The sequence below is a fragment of the Pinus tabuliformis genome, chromosome X (assembly GCF_031772625.1).
Source record: "Pinus tabuliformis cultivar Carrire ecotype Pingquan chromosome X, CPIR1, whole genome shotgun sequence".
In the NCBI taxonomy this organism is placed as follows: domain Eukaryota; kingdom Viridiplantae; phylum Streptophyta; class Pinopsida; order Pinales; family Pinaceae; genus Pinus; species Pinus tabuliformis.
In genome coordinates, this window is record NC_142308.1 from 939080078 (window position 1) to 939100316 (window position 20239).

At 35.8% G+C, this 20239-nt stretch overlaps 1 pseudogene; it reads right to left on the reverse strand.

Moving 5' to 3' along the window:
* Positions 1-451: 451 nt before the first annotated feature.
* LOC149142789 (protein CLAVATA3 INSENSITIVE RECEPTOR KINASE 5-like) lies at positions 452-3958 on the reverse strand (annotated as a pseudogene).
* Positions 3959-20239: the final 16281 nt, after the last annotated feature.

Below are 20239 nucleotides of genomic sequence, written 5' to 3' on the forward strand. Positions count from 1 at the left end.
TACAACTCATAATTACAACTCATCCTTATCTCTTTAACTGATGGATAAATTCACCAATTAATAGATAAACTGTTGCATGTCCTCACATAGACTTCAAGTTTGTTTTTCCTTAACTAATTAACTCATGGAGATTAAAGAATTAATATTTTAAACTGCTGTTAAGACCAAATTCGTTTTTACTTCCTATAGATAGACCAGGGACTGCTATAAATAGGAAGGGACCTAGAAATGCTATTTTTAGAACTTTCTATTTTTAGCAGTTTCACCTCTCACCCAAGGTGGCCAATGACCTCACTGGCCAAACTACTATTTTTAGACATGCCATTTTTAGGATTCCTAATTTTAGCACATTCTAGATTTAACATTTCTTGTTGCACATTTTTCAACAATCTTCCCCCCTAGAGGTCTCAACCTACATTCCTTCAAGCAATTTTTACTATCTGAAATGATTTTATAATTTCACTAAAGAATCTTCATCAACATTCAATCCATGATTTGATATCTCCCCTTATCAAAATTGGCTACAAAACAGAGGTTGATTCCATATGATCTCAGGACTTCCCCATATGATAATTATGTTCATTAAAGGTTGAGACCAATAGAACATGTGTCTCTTCCGTGGAGATCACAAGTTCAAAACTAGAGAGGGATCGAGCATGTACATGTTGAATGGTTCATATTGCCCACTTAAATGAGGCTCTAAGGGTTGGTGTCCCCTTGGAGTGGGACCCCCATATGAGACTGTCTCCAGGCATCTTGGCCCTTGCCAAGTCACAAGTTCCTGCTAATACTGGTTTGCAAGCTATCAATACTAGATACACAATTTATTGTTAAAGGAAAAGAGAAGCACCAGGTGCACATATAGCTAATGTAATAAGTTATTTATTATTTACCCACTTCCATAACTAGTTGAGAGCTTATGTGAATCAATAACACTAATTAAGATCCTCAAACTTAGGGCAACTAATAACATTATTTAATGTTAGGAGAATCCTAACGAAACTTCATTGAGTATTTCTAGTACCACTATAAACCACTTGAGATATAGAGAGATATGTTTTATCAAAAAATGCAACCTTACTATTTTATGAGGACAATCAATTGTGTTGTATTGTTCCTTCACATGCTCTTTCTTCCTAGAAAAAGAAGGAAAGAAAGGTTAATAGAAAAAAAAAAAATAGGATAGGCATAGGGCAATGCAAGACATCTTGCCCCACCTTTGTACATTCAAATCACCAGGCTCCAACCACTCCTGCATAACTACTAGACACTATATTGATATGTGAATTTAAATAAATAACCCTCCACATTAGGGAAAGAAAACATCATATGGTTGAAAATACCACGATAGAGCATGAATACTTACAAGTATAGCTTTTTAAATATTTGTTGTACATGATTCGAATCATATTACAACTACTACACTTTAACTTAAGGCAGTTGTGTGCAGAACACACGCATATTTCGATTTTAAATGAACCACTTCTAAGAATCACATATTTTCTCCACACTACATTGGAGAAACTAAAAATTTCTTGCATAAATTTCTAAATACTACAATGCAATGTTCAGTCAATGCCTCAACTTCAGGGGTTGAGAAACTTGATAGAAAATTATGTTGGAGGAGTTTTTCTATATAAAAAGTTGCACTCAAAGTTGTCCTGAAATTTGTGATTTTCTTAGGCCTCCTCTTGAGAAAGATGAGCAACAATGCACATGTAGGATCCTAATAAGCATGGAGTAACAACTGAGCCTAGTTCTTTTCCAACTCAAAATAAAAAAAATAGGCCTGACTATGGTAAAATTTCTAGAATTTGCATGTAATCTCAACAAAAATCCTTCAACTCACTGTATGACAAGTTACATACAAGTAAGTTGTGCCTATATTCCTCACTTGGGTGCAAAAAAACCATGTTGAAAATGTAACATGTAGGTGAGGTAAGAGAGTATACTACGATAATTTTACAAGAAAAAACCCAAAACAGAGATGCCATGATATTGCACCTCACAGTGAAACTGCAAGAAAGATACAACAACTAACTCTGCCTCGGGGTTAATTCAAGATGTTCTGAGATAAACAAGCCTCCATCACACCACATGAGAACAATTCCAAACATGATATTATCATTTCATGTAAGTCACCTCAAACCTTAAAGTTCCATTTCTTTCAAAACCAATGATGAATATTCATCGATAAAGTCATAATACCTCTTGTATATAATTTTCATCCCCTTGTATTTAGTTGTTTCAAACTTCTATGAAGATTCCCACCTTTCTGCCAATCCATCACCTTCCGACATCCTAACCACTTCATACATCTTCGGACAATGACCAGGTTAAACTAAGTACATAATAGTGCTACCTGCACCATCTCCTCAAGTTCAACTATCATATTTGGGTTTAATATCCTTGTCTATCATGATGTCATGCCTATTCTCCTAATGTAGTTTTTTAACCCAATCAAGCATCACTCCTTTCTGGTTTGTTGCCCAACCAAAATCCAAATCATTTTTCCAAGTTATAAGTTCCAATAAAAATATTCCAAAACCAAATACATTGGTCTTATCAAAGGACTGGCCCATTTAAAGGTACTCAAGGGCTATGTTCCCAACAATACCCCTAACAGCTAAAGTCACACATGAATCCCTGTGATCCAGAAGTTTTTCTAATCTAACGTCACCCACAATAGCTTCAAAATATTGATCCACTAAGATGTTGTCTTCTTTTACATCACGTTGAATTATCTTGGGATCACACTATTCATGTAGGTACTGAAGTCCCCTAGCAACTCCCAAGGTATCCTCTTCCTTGTAGCCCAATCCAATGTAGGTTTTCCATTGATGTATCTCTCACATGAGATGCAACACTTTTATTTTGCATGTATGGATAAACCAATAGTCTTTTGTGGATGTCATGTGAAATCCACGTAATCTCAAAAAATTCCTATGCCAACCAATCTTATCATCTCAACTTTTGTTTGAAATTGGACTTCTTCCCCTGCTGCATTAACATCTTTCAATCTTATTACAGCTAGAAGAGTGCCATCTTGTAGCCATCCCTTATACACATTCCCAAATCCTCATGAACCTAGAAAATTATTGCTACTAAAATTATCAGCAACAACCTGAAGCTCTTTGAAATGGAATCTCTCTAAATGTCCCAAGAAAACTTTTGCATCATGCTTGTCACTTAAATAATAATAAATAAATTAAAAAAAAAAAAACTCATTGATTGTGTCTTTGTCTCCACCAAAGGAAAATTCCAATTGCAAGGCCAATTTTACCAGAAAACCAAGACTCAAATCTAAATCTAAAGGCATAGTATGTTTTCTAGAAACTCCAGAAGGAGCTATAATAGTTTTTGATGTATTGGTATTCAAAGGCATAGGTGTTGGAGATTCTCTAGGGAAAAGGTGTACAACACCTGACCCACATAATAGAGGGTTTCCTTGAATATAGAAGGTCCTTGCATGAATAGCTAGGATTGAACCACTGAGATTGTTGTAGGACAAGTCCATAAATGACAACACAAAGATGTTGGCTAGTGATCCTGGAAATGGTCCATAAAGGTTGTTTTTATTCAGCCTTAGGTTATTGAGGTTCTTCATCTTTCCTAATGAAGTGGGTGTAACGTCGTTGAAATAATTGATGGAGAGTTCTAGTGTTTGAAGATTTCCAAGCTTCCCTAATGCTTCAGGAATAGGTCTTGACATGTCATTATTTTTCAAAACCACAAACTGAAGATTGGTGAGGTTCCCAATGCCTGTAGATAATGTCCTTGATAGGTTTTGGATGGATAATCCCAATGCAATAACTAAGTTATCAACATTATAGGTGACCATGTTCCAACAACAGGGATCCACAGAACTGCCATCCCAATTCACAATCATATTGTATGGGTCATTCAGTCCACTCTTGATATTAATCAGAGCAACAAATTTTGGATTCACACTACTTGGGGAGAGTTATGTTGCCTACAAAGGTGGTAGTGATACCCATAACTACCATAATATAAGACATGCCCAACAACATCCCTGCCTGTATTACAAAACTTGTACACCAATACTAACACATTCGCATTCATAGTTGTGAAGGAGGTGCAGTGAAGGAAAGGATAGTAAGGAAGAAGAAGAGCATATGTTTTTAGATATATGTATTAAGGAGCAGAGAAAAAAATTCATACTTAGCATAAATACATAGGAGGAATAAGAAAGAAAGCAAACTTATCCCCACATCCTTTGAGGACTACAATGAACAACAATAAACAACACCATGCAATGATCAATTCCCCTCAAAGTTGAAATGACAGCAAGAAAACACAGGCATGGTAACATTAAAATATCTCATTCCCTTCTTCCTTTTTGTCGATAACCGTTGGTCTTATTTGTTATATTGAATTTTCCAAATTCCTCTAGACAGCTCGTACTTCACGCTTGCAAGGAGATTTGATCCCATCTCATCTCAAAGTATATCTCCACCATCATAGCCCAATTCTCAAATAAACTTGTAAAAAGGGAGAACAGAAAGGCAGGCTTAGGAAACCCCCTCCATAGCCAGTCACTCTCTATACATATACGCCACCTGATTCACTTGTTAGGAAAGCCTTGTACTATATCATGATACCGCTTTACTTTCTTCTTTAAACTACTAATGCTTTATGGGAAGTCATCTTTGTCTCTCAATCATCACTCTACCATATATTATTTCAATTTCTATTGGGAGTTTGACTTTCAAATCCCAACCCATCCAACATTTTGTTGTAACTATGTTTCTAGAACACTCCTTCAAATTCCTAACATAGATATTCCCCTTATAATACCCCAACCCCTTTCACTCCATGGCCCTATATGATTCCAGCAACAACTAAATTCATGAGATTCCATTCCATTCCATAAATATTTTCAATCTCATCTCGCCACACACACAAGAATCATGAGAAATTATCACTTACAAATCTAGCTACATGCCCAATTCAACAAGATTCCACACTACATATAAAGGGTCAACCATCAAAACACAGAAATAAAATAAATATGGATTCATGTACAATAGCAATTTTAGGATAAAGAAAAGTAATATGAGATATGAAGATCTGCAGGGTACCCATCCTATTAGTTGGACCAAGAAGGTTTGGCTTAATCAAAATTTATTTTGAGGTCGATTGAGGAAGACAAATAATTTCCAATTTTAGTTTAGAATTGGACACATTCAAGATGTGAGTGATCATTCTTGTGCTGCTCATAATGAATTGAGCACAACTTATGGTGATAAACTTCAAATTTCACGAGGCTAAAAGAAAAATAAGTTGGGAAATGGATTTGGAATAACCATCTATCTTCCCTTTTTGAAAATGAAATTTAAAGGAAAAGAGAAACCTATCACCATTAGAGAAAAATGTCCCTATAAAAAGAACAATGTGTGCCTATGTAGGATAGGAAGAAATGTATAGTAGATGATATCATATCCAACACAAATTCCACTAGTACTTACTTGAACAAAAGACCAAGGGATTGATTTCCAACCTCAAAAGTATGTTTGAAAGAGTCCTTGAACATAGAATGAGAAAAGATTTATGCTAGCATAACAAGGCCACGTCTTCTTTCAACTACTACTTTCATTTCAGTAACCCCAAGCTGAAATGAAAAAGTTTAACAAAAAAAAACTCATTAAACAAGTACTGATAACTTCCTACAAACATATTCATCCCAGTCATAAAGAAAAAAATCCAGCAATGAACTCATGTGTTATGCTCATATCTAGTTGTACTAACCAGTACAACATAATATTGGAAAACAATCGAGCAGACATTTTCGAAACTAGAAACTAAGTACTTTAGCGTATATATACCAAACTAAGTCACCTGAAACTGGGACATGAGGATTAGAGTGTCCACTACTAACACGTAGACCCCCAGAAATAGGACAAAAGAAAATAATATTGTATAGTAATAATGATATAATCTAAGAGAATATAATATTGTATAATAATAATCTAAGTCCACAGCCCAACACCAAGTTGACATATAAGATCCCCTTGTTTGTGGGACAAAGCACCCCCTCTATGAAGTAATTTGACTGCTTAGTCTATGGAGGTGTACACACTACACACCCTACCCTTGTCTAGATTCAAACTTGTGACCTCCAAAGAGAACATGTTCTTAACCGTTAAGCCCATTCAACTTGTGTGAAAGTGTGTGCATTAAAATTACAGAAAGGAAATATTAATATAAAGATGTAAATATTTTTCACATTTAGATATAAGAATCCCAATAAAGTATAGATCATACACACACAATAACAGGAAAAAAACTCAAGAGTCAGAACAATTGTTCTTCATTCAATGCCAAAAAATGTATTAAATAAATACAATGATACCATAGATAAGATTGCCAAAATACAATACAAAATAGGGTAGATTCATTGAAGTATCTCATGAGTGATGAGCCATATTATATAGTCTGTCCTCCTGCATCATATAATCAAAACCATCAAGATCACCACCATTTCCATTGTTGTTATGATCTTCCCCTTTCTCTCTATTGAGATAAGATCTGCATCTACTGAAGTGGGCCATCATCAAAAGTGCACAGTTGTAACACTGGTGAACTAATATCTGCATCTGCTAGTGTGGACTATCATCAAAAGTGACCAACTCTAGAGCCAAAGAAAGGTTACTTGGGAGTGGGAGTGGGAGTGAAATTTTCAGATGCCCTCCATTTGGGAGCGATTCAGGGAGAGATTATTTTATATAATATATATTTTCCTATATTTGATGCTATATATGTCAACAAAAGCATGTAGAATGATGAATTAGATATTAAAAAACATAGATTGAACCATATAACAACAATCATCTCGAAGTTATAATATTCATCAACCACATCCACAAGTTAGTAACATAGTAACATACAACATCTTGAGTCTCATGATTCATCAATCTTAAAGTTTCAAGCTTTCAAAATTCCATTCATAATATTTATCATCATTGATCACAAAAGTTGTACTTGTAAGCAAAGTGTAACCATTACAACAAATAATATCCAACATGAAATGAAATGTTATAAAATGAAATGAAATGAAACAACTTTAAACTTTCATGAAGCATCATATTCATAATTCATTACCAATGAGTTATAATTGCCAACTTCAAACTTAAATTTTCATATATTGTTTACAAAAAAATATCATAATAAATATGAAAGAGTCAACAGTTATAAAACTAGAAACTATAAATGACAAGTAAATCTATTATCTATTGTTAATGCTTGGGCCTCTTACTACCACGAGGACTATCTAATTTTTTAGTCTTGTTGGAAAATCAGGGTCTTTGTCATTAATATCACCCTCTAAGCATTAATATCTAGAGTTATCTTTATCATTACCTCTAGATCTATATAGGGATCTTTTTCATTAATATCACCCTCTAAGCATTAACATAAGATAAAAAAACCATAGCATGTCAAGTCAATATTTTGTTTCAGTGATGGGTACATTTTTAGTAAGGCCATGATAGAGGAGTTTGACAACCAATATCACTAACATCAAGGTACATGGAGGTATTGGTTTGCTTGATTAAATATGAGTTCCATACCCTAATACATGACAAAATCCAATGGAAACATTACAATCCCCCCAATCCTAAAAAACTAATAATTCTGTTGGATTTTGAATGAGATCTAAAATTATACTTTCTCCATATGAAATCTAATGATGCCGAAACCACTCTCAAACATCCTGATTCATTTCATGGTAATGTTAAAAATTTAAGTAAAAGTGACATTCTTCTTAATCTTTATTTTCATCCTTTTACTTAAATAATTTAACATTACCATGAATCACATATCAATACTAGGGTCATAGGCTTGATCATTAGGTTGCCCCACTCAAAAATTATTTGTTTCTTTGAAAAAAAAAATACATTAATAAATGTTACTGTACAAAAAATATTTGCAAAAAAGACTAGGGAACTCCCCTAATCACTCCCTAAAAACTAGGGAGTGATTTTTTTAAAGGGAGCATGCTCCCGACTAGCTCCTGAGCAGAGCACGAATTGGGAGCAGGTTCTTGGGGGGGTGCTCGCACACAACCCTAGGCCAGAGTATTAAGATCAAAATTGGTCAATGCTAGTAGACAATACAAAATAGGGTAGATTCATTGAAGGATATCAAAGTGATGAGTCATAAGCTATAACCTCTGCTCTTGCATCTCATAATCAAAACCATCAAGATCACCACCATTTCCATTGTTGATGTGCTCTCCTCACTTCTCCTCCATATCAAGTTGAGATCTACATCTACTAGTGTAGGCCATCATCAAAAGTGAGCAGTTCTAGGACTGGTGCATTAATATCCTCATCCACTAGTGTGGACCATCATCAAAAGTGACCAGCACTAGGGTGAGAGTATCAATAACAAAGTTGAACAATGCAAATTCAAGATAGGTTTCCAAAACCATATCATCAATAAATGCATCCTACATCTTTTCCCTTCCCTGCTTTACAAGGAGGTAGTGTACATATACAACAATGTCTCCACTATAGAGTCTAGACTACTCAAGCATGTTCTTCATAGTCCACACATTCTTGATGCTTCAGTCCATATAGAAATAAGAGGATGAAGTAATATGAGATAAGATCTTAATGAATCTCTACAATGGAATAATGTACACTGGCACAAGTGTCACCCACCAAGCATAGAACTTCTTAATCTACTTGACTTTGATCACATCATAGTCTTTGAATCTGAGAATTGAGATGAAAACTCAATGAAGGCCACCTCTCAAGAGTAGATTTATCCTAATATATCCTTCTATACACAATCTTCCTCCCCTATAAAATTATGTCTCCATGTGTGCAGGGAATCTACATGATAAGCCCAACATTGAGCCAATGTTGTGTGTAGTGCTTGGGATTACACAAATGAGCCAAGCAAAGTGAAGATGTCGAATTCTTCTCTCACGTGCTAAAAGAATATCTCATACAATGTTGAAAATGACTTTCGTCGATGTCCCCTACTAAAGATACTCATTCTAAAAAATAATTGTCCTCACCAACCCCAATGTAGTCCTGACCCTCATAAACATCTCACAATATGGCATGGGTCTATATTTGCAAACTACAACAAAGAAATATGGGATCCATGATCATAATTGTAAGATCAATCCTCAACCACCAACAATCATCCAACACTATCTCCATGATCTTCTTTGAAACATTTACATTATTATTTCTCCAAAAAGCCCAATAATTCGAAATATCCATAGATACAAGAGTGGTTCTAACCTCCCTTAACCACATAGGCATGATGAAAGGGGAAAAAAAGAGTATCTACACTTTTTAGCAATGATAAATTTGCAAAGGTTTTACAGATTATGAGCACACGGGTATTGTTTGGTATGAAATTGTGATTATGGCATGCATAATCAATTAACTCTCCCATCCATGTCATATAAAAAGTAAGAAATTTAATTGCTAAATTCAAATAATACACAATGAAAGGTGTCCAAAATAGTTGTGGGTATTTAGTTTCCACAATTATGTCAACAACCTTGCAAACAAGTGCTGATAATTTTCACACAAGTCATCACTTCAATAAATTTAATGATTAGTCCACTGATATATTGTGCACCCAAAGCATCTATCACTTTCATGAAACCCAATGCATTCTTTAATGACACCACAAAATTGATGTGGGAACAGTGTGCTCAATCCATTGATCCATAAGAAAAAATATTGATTGTTTTCATGAATGAAACAATACTAAATTTGACAGAATACATGTTGATTTTGAAGGTTGTAGAAGTTTATCCTTAACCAACAATGTGGGTCTACAGTTATATGAACAAGAGGTACATAATCAATGAAATATTTTTCAACTAGAGCTCCACACATATCGATATATACAATAGTGTGTGCTATAATAATAAAAAGAAAAACTTTATTGCAAGATCCATCTCCTCTCACAAACCTAATTGAGAGATCCTGACCATTGGACCACTGGGAGTATGGATCTTGTTGTTATTGCTTGACCCACTACTAATTTGAAACCCACTACCACCCGCATTGGATGCCTTAAAATATGAAACAGGATCCTCATATCTATGTACCATATATGTTGCCACGTTCATCATACCAAAGCATCCACTTTTGACTTTATTTTTTTTTCAATGGGAGAAATCCCTTTGCATGTTCTGATTCCCTAAAAAGCACTCAAAAGATACATAATATGCTATTATAATTACAAGTAAAAACAAACATCCAAAATATATCATGCAATAATACATTTTCAAAGTATTGTTTAGAGTATTATTTCCCTAGTCATGATCTAGAGGAGTCTCAGATGAAGAGAAGCACACCACTTCTATAATGAAATTTTATACTAACTTCAGTCACATTGTCAATTTACGATATATTTTCACAAAGTATAGAAATGGCCACTTAAAGATGTATTCTCATAGAGGATTTCTTCAAATCGGCACTTCAACACCCACATTACATATAATGATACCCACAAATCCTTATTTGAGGTGTTTACATTCAAGTATATTGCTTCATGAGTAAAATATTATCTCAGCGAAATCTTCGTGCCCAACTAATTGCAAGCCCATTACCTCTTAATTCCAATTTCTAGATGGCTCTAATCACAAGAGTCCTCATGAACAAATTTCCAATTAGTAAGGGAGAACAAACTCTAGAGCACCCAACCAATTTACAATAAGTATCTCATCACTAGCTTATTTTTTAAATATATATCTACATCATGAGAAACATGCCCTAGGGCCACAAAGAATTCATGTTAAGTCCCCCTACCTACATAAGAAATGAGATATATACCTCATCCCCACACATTTATTGCATGGGTTGGTTAAGATATGCTATTTTAAGGCAATAATGCCTTGGCATGCTTTATTTTATGACATGACAATTGCATCCCTTTTAGTGATGTAAGGTTCAAGTTTTTTCCAATTATAATGAAGGTTATGTTTACTTTTTAGTCCTTTTCCACCTACCTGGTCTAGAAGACCTCTTCTCTTAGAATCAAAGTTGAATATAAAAACATTTTAGTCAGAGAATTGGATGAATGATGTTGAGTTTTCAACATCTTGTTTATGCAATCAAACAACTCAGTTATAAGATTTTCGAGATCGATATGGTTTTCATGAAAAAGTATAAGCTAAAATCCAAAAGTAAAGAGGCTGATCTTCTATCTGGATAAGAAATTCTGGCTACTCCCTCAAAGATAAAAAACAAAACACTAAAAGGGGCACAAATGTCTAACTACATTAAGAAAAATATGAAAAAAACTAGAGATAGGAATTAGATCTCATGTGATTGATTTATTTGCATGGGTAGGTTGGTGAAAGTCTATTTTGATGTAATGATTGATGTAATGATGGCTTGACATGTTCACTTTAAAGCACAAAGTATCAGGTTTCCCAAAATGAATGAAATGGAACCCAATTCAAACAAACTCCATCAAAGATCAAAAGAAAAAACACTCAAGGACCACAGGTACATACAAAATGTTGTGTGTGGAGCATGATTGTTCAGAGGTCTTTGTTTTAGCCAGATGTATACCCCAGGAAGTTTGTACACCCCTCCACGTGGGGGGGTGCGGGGGGGACTTGTCCCCCCTGTGGGGGTCCGGGGGGGCCGATCCCCCCCAGCTGGGGGGTCCGGGGGCCAGCAGTCCCCCGGCGGGGGCTCGGGGGCAGCGCCCCCGAAGCTAAAAACAAATGTAAAATTGCCTTGTAAAAGTATAGTAATTTCTAGTCAATCTGGGTCGTTCATTAGGCAGATGATCTGACGGTAGAACTTATGTTTAGTTTAGGGTTTTTTGCCCTAGAAGGCAACCCCCTCTCTTTGTATGAGGGCATTGTATTTGAGGCTGAGATATAGATGTGTATTCTGTGAGCGAGAAACAGAGAGGTGAGACTGTGAGAGAAAACAGAGGATATTACAGCAGATTTGTTGTAGGTTGTGTCTCTTGATTTTGCTGGATAATATAAAGGAAGGACTGGCTGTTCGGGGTGGAAGTAGCCCAAACTGGGTGAACCACGTATATCTGTGTCTCTCTTGTTTTGTGTGTTTTCTGTGTTTATATTTCTGCAATATTTTATGTGTTCCATTGCTCCGTAATATATAATTTTCTAACACAAAATTCAATGTGTATTGGTAATCCGACACCACAAGAAAGAACCGATTGATTCCCTAGTAGTAACACCATTCAAAACCCCTCCACCTAGCATCCCACTGAAAGTTGCTCCCTTTGGAAATCTAGGTTGAGGCCGTGTAAGCCCCATCTGATCTAAAATCTCTTCTTTTGAAATCTCCTTGGAACCACTGAAAACATAAGTTTTGAATAGATCTACAAACCCCAATTTTTGCACATGAACCTGAGTCATGAATGTAATCAACCCCGCTAGAGCATTCTCTGGTAGCAGAGTTATGGCCTGGCACAAGGCCAATTTCATGCACCCCAATTCCTCTTCAATCACACGGGTATCCAGCACGAACATAAAGACAAGGTTCAGTTTCGAAACCCAGTCACCGAGAAATGCATACTCGATGGTCATATACTACAGGAAAATATCACCATGCACATTTCTCTTGTTGATCATGACGTAGTGATGGGGATAATGGTTCCGTTGGTAAAAAAAGGTGCATCGACAAATTTTGGCTGTGTAATCCACATGGATGTAAGGCTTTAGAATGCAGAGACACGATTTGCGGTGGAGAGGAGGGTAAGGTTGCATGAGCATCTCCAGCGCTATGCGGAGAGGGTTGTAGATGGACTCCAACTGAATTACGTACTTGCTGGCTTCAACCTTGGAGCTTGGCCACACATTCCAGGTCATTCTTATGACATCCCTACTCTCTGTCTCTAGGAAGTTTTCCATTGTTGAAGGCCCTCTTAGGTCATCTTTGCGAATCGATCAAGGGTTTAGGAAATCTTGGGTTCTCTAGATCTATTTAGTTTATGAATCACGGGAGTTGTTGTGGATCGAACTCTAGTTGGACCATCCTGGATCTACTAAGTCGAGATTATACACGTTGAATTTGTAGTGTGTAGTGTTTTTTTCTTGGTTTGTTTTTGTATTCGGCACCTCCTTTTTTTTCTTGGGGGGGGTGGGGTGTTCCCAGTGGTTTAATGGGTGACTACAACGGACTTTGGAAAGAGTGTGAAGTGGATTTTGGAGGAAATTGTTTTTTATGTGGAGTTGGGTCATTATGGGTTGTTGAGGGTGATATTGATGTGGGTATTTTTAGTTAATGTTAGTTAATGTTTGGGATAACTAATGGGCTTTTATCATTTATAAATTAGCTAAGTTTAAGATACTTAATGTGCTTCAATCATTTAATTAGTTAAGTTTGGGATAATTAATGGGTTTTATCATTTAATTGTAAGTGTAAGTGTGTGGTTATGTCAAAACACTCTATGTGGAGTGTGGGTTTCTATGGGTTGTTGAGGGTGATATTGGTGTGGGTATTTTTAGTTAATGTTAGCTAAGTTTGGGATAGTTAATGGGTTTTTATCATTTAATTGTAAGTGTAAGTGTGTGGTTATGTCAAACCATTCTTTGGCTTATGTTTGGTTTGTTGTTGTAAGTGAAATTATAAATTGATTAAATATAATGATTATATTAATAAATGTTTGATGAGAATTTTATGATTTTTAGCTACTCACTTGTTAAATGATTAAATAGAGAAAAAAATAGAAAATATTTTATCAATGTTTCAAAAATGCCAAAGAAATAATAAGTAACAATGAGTCTCTTTATTTTTGTTCTTCTCAAATCCCTTCCACATGTCATAAAAGAAGAAACATTGTTAAGTGATTGGAAAGAATGTTAGGATATTACGACACATAAGAAATAGTTAAGTATAACTTGGTCTAGTGTAGAGTTAGGTAAAGTGTGTTTATTTACTATGTACATTTGTAACTTACAATCCGATGGTCATGATATGTTGTAGACTTGAAGTGATCCGACTGTTCATTCTCTCCTCGGTATTACCAACACTTGATCCATGGCTTAACTCCCGATTGGTCCATGATCTTTATTTAAAGAGCATGGAGGGTCATTTGTAGGGTGACCATTCATGGGAGAAGCTTATGTAGATTTTCTTTCTTTTATTAATAAATTGTTGGAAGTGGCCACTTTGGCTCGGGCTGTGGATTGTTTCCCTCTTTGAGGGTTTTAACCACACCAAGAATACTGGTGTATTGATCTGTGATTTGTTTGTGAGCGGTGTCCTTTGGTGTTCTATCTGAGGAACTTACCCTGTAAATTCCTACATGGTATCAGAGCTATTTGAGGGCCGCATCTGTTGGTGATCCAAATCCGAAGCCGGTACAACTGCATCCAATTGTCATTTCCTAGATCTACTGTTTCTGACTACTTTCGGGCCAAGAACACTGCTCCATTATGTTAGGAACATCTGTTCCAATAAGGAATCCCTTTTGTTTCACATGAAAAGGTTTCCAATAGCCCTAGCTACATCACTTTGAAGATCTAGAGGTTTATCGTGGCGTCATAGAAGCTAGTAAGGAAGCCTTGTGGCTTCGTTTATTCTGTCAGAGTTTTTTTCAGCAGTATCATCCGTCTACAATTTGGTGTGATAATCAAAGTGTCGTTCAACTATGCAAAGATCTAGTCCAACATTATGCAACAAAGAAAATTGAACTACATATGCACTTCATCAGAAAGCTCATTCATGAAAATGTTCTTGAAGTGCAATATATTGTTCAACCAATGATCAAGTTGCAGACATCTTTACAAAGGCTCTCATAGAGGTGAAGTTTACTAAACTTCGATTTATGGTTGGAGTTTAGGAAGTTGTCACTAAGGGGGGATAGGCTCTAATGCTTCCTTCTCTATTGTGTCATCTTTGTACCTCCTTCAATCCTATCCCAAGTTGTTCTTAAGGGGGGTGTTAGGTTATTCTAACACATAGGAAATAGTTAAGTATAACTCTCGTCTAGTGTAGAGTTAGGTAAAGTGTGTTTCTTTACTATGTACATTTGTAACTTACAATTTTGACCGTCACGATATGTTCTAGACATGAAGTGATCTTACGGTTCATTCTCTCCTTGGTATTACCGACACTTGATCATGGCTTAACACCTTATTGGTCCATCATCTCTATTTAAAGAGCATGGAGGGTCATTTGTAGGTGACCATTCATGAGAGAAGCTTATGTAAATTTCTCTCTTATTAATAAATTGCCTAAAGTGGTCGTGTTGGCCAGGCTGTGGACTATTTCCCTCTTTGAGGGTTTTAACCATGTTAAAGATACTGGTGTATTGATCTGTGATCTTTTTGTGAGAAGTGTCATTTGGCGTTCTATCTGAGGAACTGTTAGAAATAATGGAGAATATCTTATAATGAGTTGGTTCACGAGACCTCAGGATAGGAATTAGTTTCTATATTTTAGGTTATGGTTCTAACTTCCCTAAATCTATGACTACTATATAATGTGTGATGTGCATGAACAATGTAGAGTGTTCTGCGAAGCCAGACTCTCCTGGTTCAGACTCTCTTTCGTAGAGCTGACCAATGGGTTTCATTTTATTTAATATAGAACATTACATTTTTAACATGGTTTCAGAGCGTCAAGGCTAAGGAACCTGTACACTGAGTGAAGGGCACGACTTAGCCAAAATCATCACAAGTTTTAGGTGCACAAGTGCGATGATCCCACTATAGACCTTTTGTGTTTTTTTATTTTTTCAACCGTCATAGATCTGAGGTGTACAATCGCGAACACCTTCATGAGTCCGTGATGATAACTCACACCAACTGAGAAACAAGTGAAGGGATGCATGGAGGCTGAGACAAGGCCACATCCTGGTAGAGGTTGATAACAGAAGGTTGCCTGGAGGCCGAGGTTTGTCGAGGAGGCCGTGGTATAGGCAGTGAATGAAGCCACGGTGATTTGCGTGTCTGTTGCGAGATCAAACAATATTGGAGATCAACGATCTCTGTCTTTGACACAGATCTGGGATAAATCTATTTTATTTTTTTACCTATCAATTTTTTTTTTAATCGCTAAGATGAATAATCAAATGTTCGAAGCATTCTTGAATGAGCATAACAATCTCGATGGCTCCAATTATGTGAATTGGAAATTCAAGATGCAGACTCTGCTAGAAGTGCAGAGTGCTTGAACGATTGCAAATGGGGATAAGCAGAAGCCAACAGTTGGATTAGAATTAGTTCCAGATTGGGAGAAGCGAGAAGGTAAAGCAAGGACATTGTTGAAGATATCAATGAAAGACTGCATCATACCACATATCATAGAATGTAAATCAGCAAGTGAAATTTGGGGAATATTGAATGATTTGTATGAGATCAGGAATACAAATTATCTTTTGTTTCTGAAGAGAAATATATTATCCCTGAAGATGGAGGAGAATGAAATAGTTGCTTCCTTCATAGCAAGGATCAAGGATCTGAAGAACAAATTGTCAGACATTGACGATACAGATCTTGTAACAATTACCATGAATGGTGTGACCGATGACTACCAAATGTTCATCAATGGGATAAATGCGAGAGAGAAAATCCTGAAGTTTGAAGAACTGAAAGGAATACTGATGCAAGAAGAAGAAATAAGATCGACTCTAAAGCCCCAGAGTGTCGATCTTGCATTGATGGCGAAAAAGAAATCCTTCAAAGGAAAAGGAAATCCACAACAACAAAACTGAGGAAGCTCACAAAAAAGACCAAATCCGACTCAAGGTATCAATCCAAATAGAAACAACTCTGTAATTAAATGTTTTTATTGCAAAAAACTTGGTCATATAGCTAGGGAGTGCAAGAAGAAGAAATATCATGAAGAACAACAGAGGCAGAAATGACATGCAGGTCATCTAGCGAATGATAATCATGAGCAGAATTTCAGATTGTTCATGGCAGGCTTTGATGAGAATGTTGATGCAAACATCTAGTATGTAGATTCGGGAGCATCAACACATATGACAAGGAACAAGCAATGGTTTGAAGATTTTAAAGAAATCAACGACGAAGCACAAATCTACCTAGGTGATGATAGAAGTCATCAAATCAAAGGGTGTGGGAAAATTTCTATCATTTTACCTAATAGTAATGTAAGACAAAATCATAATGTCATGTATGTGCCCAATGTAACAAAGAACTTGATTTTTGTATCCATGATTACAGATCAAGATCTTAAAGTTGAATTTTTTAAATCTAACTGTTATATTAAAGGTCTGCTAGATGGCATGAAGACTATTGCTACAGGAATTTGAACAGGAGGTCTGTACAAATTGGATGTAAGACCAGCACCAATTTGAGCTTTAACAGCAGTGGGTTTGACTACAAAAGAGTTGTGGCATCAAAGATTTGGTCATATCAACTACAATGATTTGTTGTTACATCGAAAAAAGGAAATGGTAAGATATCTTCCTATGTTAAAACAAGTGCATAATGATTTTGATGTCTGTACATTAGGAAAGATGCATAGAGAATAATTCATGTTCGAGTAGAGAAGAAACAGAGAGATATACTTGAATTAGTGCACACAGATCTTTGTGGACCCATGCAAACAAATTCATTAGGAGCTAAACTGTATTTTTTACTATTTATTGATGACTGCACAAAGTTTTCTTGGGTATATTTTTTGAGTAATAAGAGTCACACATTTGAATACTTTAAGCAGTTAAGAAACATGATTGAAAAGCAAACAGGGAAGCAGATAAAAATTCTCCGCTCTGATCAAGGGGGAGAATATAGGAAGGATGAGCTTATCAAGTATTATAAAGACCATGGGATACTACAGCAATTCATAGTACCCCATACTCCTCAGCAGAATGGAGTAATGAAAAGAAAAAACATAACATTGGTGGAATGCGCTAGAAGCATGTTGAAAGGTAAGAATCTTTCAAATGGTTTTTGGGCTGAAGCATTTAATACTGCGGTTTATTTGAAAAATAGGAGTCCTACAAAGAGTCTTGAGTTTAAAACTCCTTATGAAGCATTATATGGATTTAATCCTGCAAAAAAACATTTAAGATTATTTAGCTCTAAAGCATTTTCCCATATTCCAAAGGAAGATAGAAGACAACTAGATTCAAAAGCCATTAGAAATACCTTTAATGGCTATTGTTCACAATATAAAGCTTATAGATTATTTAATCTCTCTACTCACAAGATTTTTGTTAGTATAGATGTCATATTCCATGAGAAAGATCATGAAGAATCTAATAAGCACAATGAGGAATGGGATATTCCGTTCTTGATGGAAGAAATCGAAGAAATAATAAACAATCAGGATCGGCAGCAGACAAAGGCAGAAGATCAACAGCAGTAGCAACAACAACAACAACAGATACAATAGTAGCAGCAATAGCGAGAAGAAAAATAAAATTATGATCAGACAAGGTTTGAAGCTACCCCACCACTCAGGAGATGAGGTAGGAAAGCTCAATTGCCTGCAAGATATAGGGAAAATGATTTTATAGCTAGTATGATGAATTTTGTTGAACCTTCTAGTATAAGGAAGAAAATGAATGTAGTGAATGGAAAATAGCTATGGAATAGGAATATGAATCTATAATCAAGAACAACACTTGTGAACTGGTTGAACTTCCTAGAGGGAAACAAACCATAGGTTGTAAATGGTTGTATAAACCCAAGATAAATGTAGATGGAACCATAGATAAATCAAAAGCTAGATTAGCAAAGGGGTATTCATAAAAAGAAGGCATTGACTATGAAGAAACCTTTGCCCCCGTAGCTAAACTTAATACCATTAGAATGTTGATTTCTTTAGCTACTAAGAAACATTGGATGATTCGCCAACTAGATGTAAAGTCTGCATTTTTAAATGGAGAATTAAAAGAGGAGGTTTATTTAAAGAAACCTAAAGGGTTTGTCCAGAAAGGGAAAGAAAATTTAGTCTGTAGATTAAAGAAAGCTCTTTATGGACTAAAGCAAGCACCCAGGTCCTGGAATGAAAAGATTGATTCATTTTTTCTACAATTTGACTACAACAGAAGTAAAAACAACCCTAATCTATACACCATGCAAGATGAACAAGGGCGCATAGCGTTGATTTCTTTGTATGTAGATGATTTGATTATTACAAGTGATGCTACTTATCTAATCAAAGAAATCAAGCAACGGATGTCACAGGTGTTCAAAATGAAACACCTTGGTGAATTAAGATACTATTTGGGTCTTGAGATCTGGAGAGATTCAGGACAAACATTTCTATCCCAAGGAAAGTATATCAAAGGACTATTAGAAAGATTCAGGATGGATCAGTGTAAGGTTGCAGTAGTACCATTACAGTAGAACATCAAATTGCAGAGTGAGGATGGCTCTAAAGAGGCAGATGTGGCACTTTACAGACAACTGGTTGGGAGCCTAATATACCTAACCACTACTATACCAAATTTGGCTTATGCAGTCAGTGTGCTAAGTCAATACATGTCCAAGCCACTTCAAAGTCATTAGAATGTAGCGAAATGTGTTTTGAGCTATCTACAAGGTACTGTAGATTATGGTATTATTTATATTGATTCCTCTGATGTTAAATTGATAGGATTCATAGATTCAGACTAGGCTAGAAATGTAGACGATTGTAGATCCATAATAGGCTATGCATTTAGCATTGGATCCGGGGTGATTACATGGAGCAGCAAGAAACAGAACATAGTTTCCTTGTCTTTAGCAGAAGCAGAGTATCAAGCTATGTCTGCAGCAACATGTGAGGCAGTTTGGTTGCGAAGACTTCTCTAGGATGTTGGGGAAGAACAAAAAGATGCAACAACAATCAGATGCGACAATCATAGTTCAATCAAACTTGCTAATAATCTGGTGTTTCACAAAAACACTTTACACATTGATACACAGTTCCATTGTTAGGGAGAGAGTGCAATCAAAAGAAATTCATTTGGTATATTGTAATACATGTGATAATGTTGTAGACATTTTCACTAAGCCTCTTGGAAAAATCAATTTTGAAATGTTTAGGGAGATGTTAGGAATATTTTTAAACCCCTTCTCCATTCAAGGGAAGTGTTAGAGATAATGGAGAATATCTTAGAATAGTGAGTTGGTTCACGAGACCTCAGGATAGGAATTAGTTTCTATTTTTTAGGTTATGGTTCTAACTTCCCTAAATTTGTGACTACTATATAATGTGTGATGTACATGAACAATGTAGAGTGTTCTGCAGAGCCAAACTCTCCTAGTTCAGACTCTCTTTCGTAGAGC